This window comes from Pinus tabuliformis, chromosome J (assembly GCF_031772625.1).
Source record: "Pinus tabuliformis cultivar Carrire ecotype Pingquan chromosome J, CPIR1, whole genome shotgun sequence".
Lineage (NCBI taxonomy): Eukaryota > Viridiplantae > Streptophyta > Pinopsida > Pinales > Pinaceae > Pinus > Pinus tabuliformis.
In genome coordinates this window covers 1,501,543,663-1,501,556,985 of record NC_142295.1, presented here as the reverse complement: position 1 = coordinate 1,501,556,985, position 13,323 = coordinate 1,501,543,663, and positions in this window count along the sequence as shown.

Here is a 13,323-nt window from a genome sequence, read left to right as displayed (position 1 = left end):
TTCGTAGCTGTCGAGTTCTTGTTTCTGTGACTGCTTCCGGTTCCAATATAATTTTTCCTTCCTCGTCAAGTTCTGGCAATATTGTTTGAACTGGGAGCTTGTCGCCTATAACCTTCTTTAAACATGAAACATGGAAAACTGGGTGCAATCGAGAAGCTGCAGGAAGCTCCAATTTGTATGCCATAGTACCAATCTTTTGCAACACCTTGTACGGACCATAATACTTTGGTGATAATTTATTATCCTTCTTAGCTTGCTTTAGGGACATTTGCTTATATGGTTGTAGCCGTAGGAATACCCAATCACCTACATCAAAACTTCTTTCACTGCGATGTTGATCTGCCTGTTGTTTCATTCTATTTTGTGCCAACACGAGGTTATCCTTTAAGAGTTGGAGGACTTGTTGTTGATGTTCGATGTGATGTTCCACTGCTTGAACCTTAGAATTTTCTCTTAAATATGATGTGATGGATGGTGGTTGATACCCATAAAGTGCCATAAATGGGGTCATTTTTGTTGCTGTATGGAAGGAAGTGTTATACCACCATTCAGCCAGAGGCAACCATTTGACCCATTGTGTCTGTTTATCAGATACAAAGCAACGAAGATATCCTTCCAAACATTTGTTTACTATCTCAGTTTGCCCATCAGATTGAGGATGATAAGATGAGCTATGAGCTAACTGAGTACCAAGACAAGAAAATAATTCTGTCCAAAAATTTCCAGTGAAAATGGGATCTCTGTCACTTACAATAATCTTTGGGTTTCCATGTAGCTTTTGAACTGTTTCCATAAATGCAGTAGAAACTGTACTGGCTTTAAATGGATGTGATAATGCACAAAAGTGTGCATACTTGGTAAGTCTGTCAACTACCACCATGATGACACTCTTTCCCTCAGACTTGGGTAAACCTGTGATAAAATCCATTGAAACCTCCTCCCAACGTTGGCTTGGAATGGATAAAGGTTGTAATAGACCCGGTGTCTTAATTGTTTCAACTTTATTTTGTTGGTAAACCAAACATTCCGCCACAAACTTTTGAATATCTGATTTAAGGCCATCCCAAAAAAATTCCTTCTTAACCCTGTGGTAAGTTTTTAAAAATCCTGAGTGCCCTCCTAAGGGAGAAGTGTGCAATTCCATAAGAATCTTTTGTTTTAGCTGGGAATTCTTACAGAGGTATAAGCGATCTTTGTACCATAACGAATCATTTTGCCAGCTAAATGTATCAAAGTACTGGAATCTTGTTGTAGCTTTCGAATAAGTGCCCACACTTCTTCGTCATTCTTCCATTCCTCCCTTGCTTCGTTTATCCAATCTGGTTGGATAATAGAAATGGCACACAACAATGCTTCCACATCCACATCCTTTCTTGAGAGTGCATCTGCCACCACATTTTGCTTCCCTTTTTTGTAGATGATTTCAAAGTCATAACCCAACATCTTTGTGACCAACTTTTGTTGCTCTTCAGAGGATAATCTTTGTTCTAAAAAGTATTTAAGGCTATCATGATCCGTTTTTACCTTGAAGTGTCTTCCCATTAGGTAGGGTCGCCATTTCTTAAGTGCATGGAGTATTGCCAACATTTCCTTCTCATAAATAGCTTTGCTTAAAAACTTTCCCTTGATTGGACGACTTTCAAAAGCAATGGGTCTTTCATCTTGCATTAGAACAGCACCAATTCCATTTCCTGAAGCATCACATTCCACAATAAAGGTTTTTGTGAAGTCCGGTGTAGCTAAGACCGGTGCTTGGCACATTGCCTCTTTAAGATGTTCAAAGGCCTTTGTTGCTTCCGGAGTCCATGAAAATGAATCTTTCTTCAATAATGTTGTTAGAGGTGCTGCTATTCTCCCATAATTCTTAACAAACTTGCGATAATACCCTGTCAACCCAAGAAATCCTCGCAGATGCTTTATGGATGTGGGGATTTTCCATTCCTTAATGGCTTTAATTTTGCTAGGGTCTACCTTAACTCCTTCATGAGATACAATATGACCCAAATATTCCACCTCCTGGACTCCAAAGAAACATTTGGATCTTTTTGCATATAATTGTTTCTCCTCCAATAGTTGTAGCACCCTGTCAACATGTTCAACATGATCCTTCCAAGACTTGCTGTAGATTAGTATATCATCAAAAAATACTAACACAAATTTTCTAAGGAATGGTTTGAAAATTGAATTCATCAAACCTTGAAATGTTGAAGGTGCATTGGTAAGGCCAAAAGGCATGACCAAAAATTCATAATGACCCTCATGAGTTCTAAATGCCGTTTTCGGAATGTCTTCAATCTTCATTCTGATTTGATGATATCCCGAACGAAGATCCAACTTGGTGAAGTAAATTGATCCATGCAATTCATCCAGTAATTCATCAATGACAGGAATGGGAAACTTATCTTTAATAGTGAGCTTGTTGAGCTCCCTATAATCTGGACACATGCGCCATGATCCATCCTTCTTGTGCACCAATACTACTGGAGCTGAGAAAGAACTTTGACTCGGTTGAATTATACCAGCCTCTAGCATTTCTGCAACCATACGTTCAATTTCACTTTTTTGGACATATGGATATCTGTACGGCCTGATGTTTGGAGGAACACTTCCTGGAATCAGATGAATAGCATGATCATGATCACGCATAGGTGGGAGACCTTTGGGAGTCTCAAATACCTTGGAATGATTGTCCAGGACTTTTTGGAGATCTGGAGAAATAGATGATTCCAATGTGGAAACATCTAGCGAACATAATTGTGCAATTACACCTCTTTGCTCCTTTTTTAGAAGCTTTGTCATGCCATTAGAGCTGATTATCTTTCCTGGTTTCCCTGCAATACCCCTTAATTCAACTTCCTTTCCTTCCACAGAAAATTTCATGAAAAGTTCTTGAAAATTAAAAGCTATTGTACCCAAGGATTGTAGCCATTGGACTCCTAGTACAACATCAGCACCTCCCATTGGAATGGAAAGCATTGGGCTAGTCAATACATATTCTCCCATGGATAGCTTGATATTATGGCACTTTCCAGAACAATTTATTGTTCCTCCATTTGCAATCATCACTTGACACTCTGGTGCTGGATATAGGAAGCAATTCAATTCTTTTGCTACCCTACAATGAATAAAATTGTGGGTGCTTCCTGAATCAATCAACACTATTACCTTTTTCTTCTTGATTTGTCCTTCTATCTTGATGGTTTGAGGAGTGGTAATTCCCACCAATGCATTACAAGATATGGTCGGATTTATTTGTTCTTCATCTAGGCTTTGTTCCTGGAATATATCCTCTTCTTTTGACCTTTCTTGCTCCTTTTCTTCTTCCTCTTCACAATCTATGTAGAATAATTTCTTCTCAGCACACTTATGACCTTTTGTGTATTTGCTATCACAATTGTAACAAAGCCCTTTTGCTCTTTTTTCTTCCAATTGTTGTGGTGTCAACCTTGTAGGTTGTGGAAGACTATGGGCAACAACACTTCCGTCTTTATAGTTGTGAATGGTATGCTTCCTAGTTGCCATAATTTTGCTTTCCATTTTTCTTGCTAACCTGAATGCCTTCTCTAATGAATCAGGTTCCCAAAGGCGCACATCATGTTGGATATTATCCTTTAAAGACCCTATGAACACATCAATCCTATGCTCCTCTGGAATATCTTTTACCCTTATGTTCAATTTTTGGAACTCCTCAATGTGCTCCATTATTGAACCCTTTTGTTTGAGACTTATCAATTGGCTAAAAAAAGTGTTGCTTTTTGTATCCTCATAATGTGCTATCAATTCTTCCGTAAAAATTGCCCAAGTGATAAATTGTTTACGAGAACAAAGCCATTGATACCATACAAACTGATTTGGTTCCAAATATAAAGTTGCCATACGTACCTTTTGTGTGTTTTGCACATTATTGAGATCGAAGAATTGCTCCATCTGTAATATCCATGTGGCGGGATCCTTGCCATCAAACTTCCTCATATCGATTTTTGGAATATGGTGATTCTTCGATCCAACATTAGCGTCTATGGAATCATGATTAACATTTCTTTTGTTCTCATCATGAGTTTCCTTTACTACCTTTTCACCATTAGTAAGTATTTCTTGTAGAAATTTAGTCAAATCTGTCTTCAAATCTGCCATGTCTGTCTTCAAATTTGTGTTCAAATCTATCTTCAAATTGTCCATCTTAGCTTCCATGCCATTCATCTTAGCTTCCATGCCATTTATCTTAGCATCTGTTAACTTTTGTGAGCGTGACATTTTTTGCTCTTGTTCTTGTAATTTTGATATATCATGTAGCATTTCTTCCTCTTCTTCATGAGTCATGCTAGAGCTTTCAGGTTCCTTACTAGGTGTTTTCATTTTCTTTCCTCGGGGCATCAGTTACAGATAATAATGCTCTATTATGCCCTTTGAATTCCTTCAAAATAAATTTTCAAATCAAGCTTAAGCAAAAATTTAAAAAAATCTACACACCTTTTTTCACTTTGTAAGAGCTTGATATTGCCTCTGATGTATCTCTGTACTTTCCAGTCATCTAGTTCTGAACTTGTGACCTGTAGTAGCTCTCTGTGTCATCTTTCCAATGCCACAAGTCTGACCCAAATTGGATTCTCCAAGGAAGAGTTATGCGAAATCTCCCACAGTGACTTGATTATAGACTAGTTCAGTAGAGCTAACTTGTACGACGTGCCGCGAGTCACTGTTTCGATATTTGGATCTAAAAAACACCCACAAGAAACTACAGTCTGTCCTCTTTCTGTACCTTTTTACGAAATTTCAATCCGATCCTCAGAGAGAAAGTTATGACGATTTTCCCCAGGTCACCTGTTTTGAATGTAATTCAGGAGTCTGCAAAAAGACCAACTTCCTCAGATCATATCTCTGAAACTATGGCGCGAAAAGCTCTGAAATTCGGACCCAAGGTTCAAAGTCAATTCTTCTCAAATGGGTTTTTTTTTGCGACTTCTGAAACGTCACAAAAAAAAAGTTATAGCGAAAATGCCACGATGACCTGTTTGGAGCAGCGAAACCCTAGAATTCAAAGCTCTGATACCAAATGTTATGAAACCAGCTCAAGAAAAGATAGAAAAGATAGATCAACGCCTTAGAATTCAGCCTCTTCGAGGGGGCAACCTCCTTTACATTAAATAAATGAACAATTCTTGGATGATACAAATGACAAAACCTCCTTTCTATATATAGGAGTCTAAGGAGTCACAATATAATCCAGCTGACCTAACAATAATAATATAAAGCCACAAAAATAACAATAGAGGGATTCTATGGGGCACATAAATAATAATATGGGGGTAATAGGGGCACAACAATATAAATAAGGGGTATAACTACAATAGTAATGGGGTAATCACTAGTATTATAGGGACCCAACACTTGCACTATTAATTCATTACAAACATCATTTGAAGCAATTTTTCCTATTATCTCAATTACAAGTTCTCAAAGTAAAGTGATTCAAATTAGCTCTGGAAAGAATCTTAACATTGGTAACAATTTACAACTATCACTGGAAGAACAAGTAATTGTACTATTAAAGAAATACTCAAAAGCCTTTATTTGGGCTTACATAGGTATGCAGGGAATTCATCTAAAAACATGTACCCACCATATTTACACAGATGAAACTATCAGACTTGTAAGACAACCACAAAGAAGAATGAATCCAATGATGAAGGAGATAGTAAAAGAAGAATTGCAGAAACTATTACAAATAGGATTCATCTATCCCATATGTGATAGTCGATGGGTTTCTTCCTTAGTTGCGGTTCCTAAGAAAAATGGAAAATGGAGAATCTGTGTAGACTATAAGGAATTGAATAAAGCAACACTTAAGGATCATTTCTCACTACCATTCATCGATCAAGTACTAGATTCATTAGCAGTGAAAATGTTCTTTTCTTTTCTTGATGGATTTAGCGGTTATAATCAAATAAAGATAGCATTAGAGGATCAAAGAAAAACTACATTTACTTTTCCATGGGGTACATATGCTTACAATGTGTTACCTTTTAGATTATGTAATGCACCTGCTACTTTCCAAAGAGCAATCCTAGCCATATTTGTTGATCTTATACATGAATGTGTAGAAGTTTACATGGATGATTTTACTGTTTATGGGAACACATTTGATGATTGTTTAAACAGTTTGGAATTTTTTTTACAAAGATGCATTGACAAAAATCTATCTCTTAGCAATGAGAAATGCTTTATGATGTTAACTGAAGGGATAGTGTTGGGACACCATATTTCATCTTCTGGAATAAAGGTGGATCCAACAAAAATACAAACCATTGTAAACTTGTCACTGCCAACAACTAAAAAAGAAGTAAGAAGTTTTCTAGGTTATGTATGTTATTATTGGAGATGTATTGAAAATTTCAGTAAAATAGCTTTGCCATTACTTAAACTACTTACAAAAGACACGAAATTTCAATGGAATGGTGATTGTCAACATGCATTCGACGAACTCAAACAAAAAATATCCATAGCATCAATTCTCAGAGGACCAAATTGGTCATTACCATTTCTTATATCCACTAATGCATCAGATACTACAATAGGAGCATCACTAGGTCAAAAGGAAAATCAATTTAACTATGCTATATATTTCATCATCAAAAACCTAATTCCAACTGAGTTAAATTATACAGTAACTAAAAAAGAAATGTTAGTTGTTGTGCATGCAGTAAATAAATTCAGACATTACATAACAGAATATTAAGTGTTCATTCATACTAATCATTCATTCATAGAATATCTAATGAATAAACCTATCACTAATGACAGAATCACTAGATGGTTGTTATTAATGCAAGAGTTTAATGTTACTATTTTGGATCGACCAAGAAAAGACAATCAAGTGGCAGATTTCTTGTCAAGGCTTCATCTTCCTGGTGAGATTGTTCCTGTTTCTGATAATTTTCCTGATGAGCACTTATTTGCTATAACAGTCAAAACCCCATGGTTTGCTAACATAGCTAATTATCTATCATCTGGAAAATTACCTTCTCATTTTACAAATAAACAGAAAAAGAAAATAATTAGAGATAATGCTAGATATAGTTGGGTTAATGGAGACCTTTTCTATACTAGACCTGATATTTTAATTAGAAAATGCATAAGAGAAGATGAAATTTTCGATATTTTAAAAGCATGTCATGATGAACCATGTGGTGGTCATTTTGTAGGGAAAAGAATAACATACAAGGTGTTGAATCTAGGCTATTATTGACCATCAATATTCAAAGACTCAAAGACTTATGTTAAAAAGTGTGACAATTACCAAAGGATAGGTAGGCCTGTAGTTTATGATAAAATTCCATTGAAACCGCAAGTGCTTATAGAGCCATTTGAGCAAGGGGCTCTTGACTTTGTGGGTCCTATCAACCCACCCTCTAATGGTAAGAAGTACATCCTAGTATGTACTAACTATGTAACAAAACGGGTTGAGGCCAAAGAAATGACCAAGGCAACAAAAAATGCAGTAGTATCTTTTTTGTGAAGAGATATTTGTTAGATTTGGAGTTCCAAGGTAGATTGTCACAGATCAAGGAGCACAGTTTACTTCCAAACTTGTTAGAGATATTACAGAGAAATACAAAATCAAGCACCGGAAATCAACTCCATATCACCCTCAGACGAATGGACGAGTGGAGTCAACAAACAAAGTCCTCGAGAACATCATGACAAAGATAGTGAAGATGCACATGAATGATTGGTCAGAGAAACTGAATGAAGCACAATGGGCTTATAGAATAAAATGGCAGAATACCACTAGATTTCACCCCTATCAGCTTGTTTATGGAAAAGAAATTTTGTTACCTATTGAATTCCAGATCCATACATACAAAATTGCAGCAGAAATGGGACTAGACCTATCAAAAGAAAAACAACAAAAAGTAATGCAGCTCAATGAATTAGATGAGATTAGAAAACAAGTTGTAGAACATACATCATTAGTGCAGTAGCAAAGAAAGAAATGGCATGACAAATTTATTAACAAGAAGATTTTTCGTATAGGGGTTGAGCGCTTATTTTTTATTCAAAATATAAATATTTCAAAGCCAAATTTACTACTCATTGGCTAGGCCCATATGAAATAGAAGAAATCTTTGACAATGGATCAATGAGAATTAAAATAATAAACAAACTGCAACATCATTCTTAGTCAATGGACACAAACTAAAAGTGTACAATAAACCAATAAATAAGGATGATTTTCTGGAGAAAATTTTAGGAGAAGAAGACATGAAATTTTTGGAAAAGCATAGTGATATGCCTTCCTTACTTGCAGAATAAAAATAAATAAATAAAGAAAATATGAAGAAAAAAAAATTGGCTGTGAAAATCCAGATTTCTGGCACAGAACAAATCTGAATTCATATTTGAAAACCAAGTTAATTGGCGAACATGAATTCCTTTCTTTTCAATTTATGTATCAAGTTCACATTCTATTCCTCCATTTCCAAACTTGAGGACAAGTCTCCAAATAAGCAAGGGGGAGAGAGAAACAAAAGCATTTATACTTTTGTTATTCTGTCCACCTCAAATATTGTATGCTTATCATCATAAAAAATCAATTACTTCAAGCTACTTCAAATTCAAGCTATTCAATTTCAGAGGGACCTGAACATTCAACAACAAAAATTTGTCAGAAGGGACCTGTGAAAAGAAAAAAAGGTTACATTTTAAGTGACAACCAAAGGAGCTACTTCAAAAAGACTACTTCATCTCAAAGAAAAGCTATTTACACAAGAGGACTACTTCAGAAGACTACTTCATCTCAAGAGCAACAAAGAAGGAGCCTATTTCTACAAAGATACTTCTACAATCAAGGAACCAATGGAAAGTTTTGTAAGTTACATTTTTTTTAATGCTTTTGATTTTGAATTGACACTTGTAATTAAAGACTAGTCAACCTTGATGCATCCTTTCTATTTCTGCATAAAACTATCCTTCACTCTATAAACCCTTCCATAAACCCTTTCTATGCTTCCATCTTCCTTCAAATTTAAGCCAAAATCAGAGAGCAAACCTCCTTTCCTTTCCAGCAAAAACAATGCAATATGATTGAAAAGAGAAAGAAGGAAGTGTTCTCTGCAAATGAAATGAGAAGGGGTTAATATCAAAGTAAGTTGTAAGTCAGAATTGAAGAAAGCTTATTAAAAATTTTGTACTTAGCAAACAAGTTGAAGAAAGGCAGTATTTAAAGGTCAGAGCTTGTAAGAATCCTTTGTTTTAAAAGACAATCATTACAGTAAAAACGAGACTCTGTTTTTAAACTACCCTAAAGTGGTCATTTAAAGAAACAATATTTTAAAAGCACATATGGGAAATAAGATCCAAAAGATTGTATAGGTTGTATAGGAGAGTCAAGAGCAATTTCATGAGTGAATAGTGACAAACAAACCCTTGCCTTCATAATTTTTTGAAGAATAAATGAATAAAATCATCCTCGTTTTCTCATGAAGACAACCTCAAGAAAAGTCATAAGATAGCCTTTTTCTAAAAGCTTGGAATATTGTTACAAAAAGTCAAGATTGGATGTCTTCACATAGACTTCATGTTTGATTTTCTCCAACTAATTAACTCAAGATGAATTAATTAATTATTTTTCAAACAGGTGCTAAGATCAAATTTGAATTTGAATTCTCAATTTTAGTTTAAGGACTAACTAAAATTGGAATGTACCCTGAAATGCTATTTATAGAAATGCTATTTTTAGCACTTCTATATTTAGCATTTCTTGTTGCTATTTTCAACACATAAGCAATACAATCTGAGGAGTAGGCAAACTCCTGATACTCCAACCAAAAAGTCAATTGATACACCTGCCAAGAAGAACGTTGAGATTCTTGCTAGAAAGAATCTTGATGTTCCAATCTTAAAAAACCTGATATTGCATCCAAATAAATTCAAACAAATGACCCCTCTACCAGCCAACAAAGAGACATATCCCAAAAGGATTTGGCTGATAAACAAGAGGCTACCAATTTAAATAAAGCTCAGACATCATTTAATATAGAAAATGAATTGGCGAAACTCAAAATACCCATCCCTTTGACAGAATTAATGAATAAAACTTCCTATAGATCACAGGTAATGAAAGCTCTGAGCATAGGAGAGAATGTTGATACAGTCAATGTATTAGATGATCAACCTGAAATATTGTTTGGCCCTGAAGTCGATGGTAAACTTCAAGAGGGAGATGTACCTCCCTTTTATGTTAGTTTGACCATTCATGATAAAATCTTACACAATGTTATGCTTGACTCAGGGGCCTCCCACAATCTTATGCCTAAGGTAATCATGGAGAAATTGGGATTAGATATAACCAGAAGGTATAAAGATCTGTATTCATTTGATTCTAGTCAAGTAAAGTGCCTTGGACTTATAAAGGATTTATGTGTCAACTTAGTCCAAATACCAACCAAAAGTGTACTAATGGACATAGTTGTTGTTGATATACCTCCCAAATATGGCATGTTGTTTTCCCATTCATGGGGAGCCAAACTCTAGGGAACCTTACAGATGGATATGACCTACGCTACAATCCCGGTATTTGGTCAGAATAGGAGACTTTATAGGGAGAAACTCATGAAATTCATGGTCACAACTCAGGAGAGACCTAATAATTATCCCTTATACTCTGTCCATTCAGATCTTGACTCATTTATTTTGTATAATGATGCAAATGTACAAGAACAAGTTCCTGATCAAAACACTGCATTATGTCACACTGAGGAATGTCAAACATTAATCAGTGAATAGGATAAATCAGACGAAGTTTTATGGAATTTGAGTTTTGATGGATTTGTTAGTAAAGAAGGGGCAGGTGCTGGTATATGGGTTTCCAATTCTTAAACTCATCACTCAGAGGGTCATTCCTATAAATTGAATTTCTAGTGTTCTAATAATGTAGCAGAGTACGAAGCCTTAATCTTAGGGTTACAACTTTTAAAGAAGTTGGGTGCTAAACGTATTTCCATTCATGGAGATTTTAAGTTGGTAATAAAACAAATCAAAGGAGAATATTCTGCAAAACATCCAAGGATGAGAGCATATAGGAATGTTATGTTGGATTTTTTGGATTCTTTCACTGAATACAGTTTGTATGTCATTTCAAGAGATGAAAAAATTATGCATGATGGTCTTGCTACTTTGGCAAGTACTTGTAAATTACCATTTAGTCATACTCGCCAATATACTGTCGAAGTGAAAAATAGACCTACTGTACATGATAACATTAGATACTAGCAGGTTTTTGGAAATGATGCCCAGATTGAGAATTTTTTGCAATCCAAAGAGGAATTTGAAGATGCTAATATAGATATAGAACTTGATGTAGAATATATTGTACATAGTAGTGTGAATAAATTAGAATTGAATGAAATATATGAAGAAAAACAAGAAACATAAATTTTACAGCTCAAAGATAATGTCTTACCTAGAGGGCTAGTTCCATTAGAAGATTTGTTTGATTTCAATGATGTAGCTAAGAAGCCCAAAATTGAACCCACTGGAGCTAGTATTGAGGAACACAATATTGGGACTGAACAAGAACCCAAAATGATCAAACTGTCCAAATCCTTACCCCCAGCTGAGAAGCTAAAGTACATTGAATTGTTCAAAGAATTCGTTGATGTTTTCACTTGGAGTTATGAGGATTTAAAATCCTATGACACAAGCATTATACAACATAAGATTCCCTTAAAAGAAGATCATAAACCTTTTAAACAGAAATTAAGGAGAATCAACCCAAAGCTTATGCCTCTTATCGAAAAGGAAGTAAAAAGAATGTATGATGCAAAGATCATAGTGCCCTTGAGATATTCCAAATGGGTATCCAATTTGGTTCCCACTCGGAAAAAGACTGGTGAGATCAGGCTCTGTATTGATTTCCGGAATCTGAATAAAGCCTCTTTAAAAGACAATTACCCTTTGCCCAAGATGGACCACATTCTGCAGAAGGTGGTTGGATCCAACAGAATTTCCCTGTTAGATGGCTTTTCTGGTTATAACCAAGTCTTAATACACCCAGACAATCAAGAGAAGACAATGTTTACTACACCCTGGGGCACTTTCATGTATGTGAAAATGCCTTTTGGTCTAATGAATGTTGGAGCTACTTTTCATAGAGAAATGGATTTTACTTTTGCTGATGAAATGGGTCATTTCATAGTCATATACCTGGATGACATCACTGTTTTTTCAAAAATAGATGAGGAACACCTAAATCACCTCAGAAGAGTCTTTGAAAAATGTAGGAGATTTGGTATCTCCCTCAACCCCAAGAAAACAATGTTTGGTTTGCAAGAAGGAAAACTGCTAGGACACATAATTTCAAAGGAAGGAATCAAAATAGATCCCAGCAGAATCGAAGCTATACTCAAAATTAATCCCCCTAGAAATGTAAAGGAAGTTCAATCTTTTATTGGACAAATAAATTTTCTGAGGAGATTCATTCCTAATTTAGAAAAACTTTTAAAGAATATAACCAACATGTTAAGGAAAGACACTGAGGTGAAATGGAACATGGAAGGTAAACAATCATTTAATAAGGTAAAACAGGCTTTAACTCAGGGTCCTGTCTTAATCAGTCCAGATTTTAGAAAGGATTTCCAATTTTTTTCATTTTCTTCAAAGCACAAAATTGTTGCAATTCTCTTGTAGAAAAACAACGAAGGCCATGAACAACTATTGCTTTCTTTAGCAAAGCTTTGAGAGATGCAACATTGAAATATGACATCATGGAAAAACAAGTTTTTGCCCTGGTAAAAGCCATAAAATATTTTAGAGTGTATATTCTTCATTCACATATTATTTCTTTTGTTCCAAATGCAGTAGTAAAATATATACTAACCCAAAACAATCCCGATGGGAAAATGGGTAAGTGGATTGTTGTTATATTAGAATATGATATTGAAATCCAACCCACTAAACTCATCAAAGGTCAAGGGTTAGCAAAATTAATGGCAGAATCTAACTTACATGCTTTAGATATAAATTTTCTAGCAATATTCAATGAACTAGATGAGTTGGCAACTCCACAGGTAGTAGAAGCTTTTGCTACCTCTCCCTGGTATGCAGACATTATTTATGTTTTACATCATTTACAAGCTCCACCTGGTTTAACTAAAACAAAAGCTAGATTTATTAAACTTAAAGTTGTCAAGTTTTGTATTTTGGATGAAAATATGTATTGGAAAGATGTTGGTGGAGTTTTACTGAACTGTTTGTTGAAAAATGAAGCAGATAAAGTCATGCAAGAGTTTCATGAAGGAGACTACGATGGACACTTGTACTGGA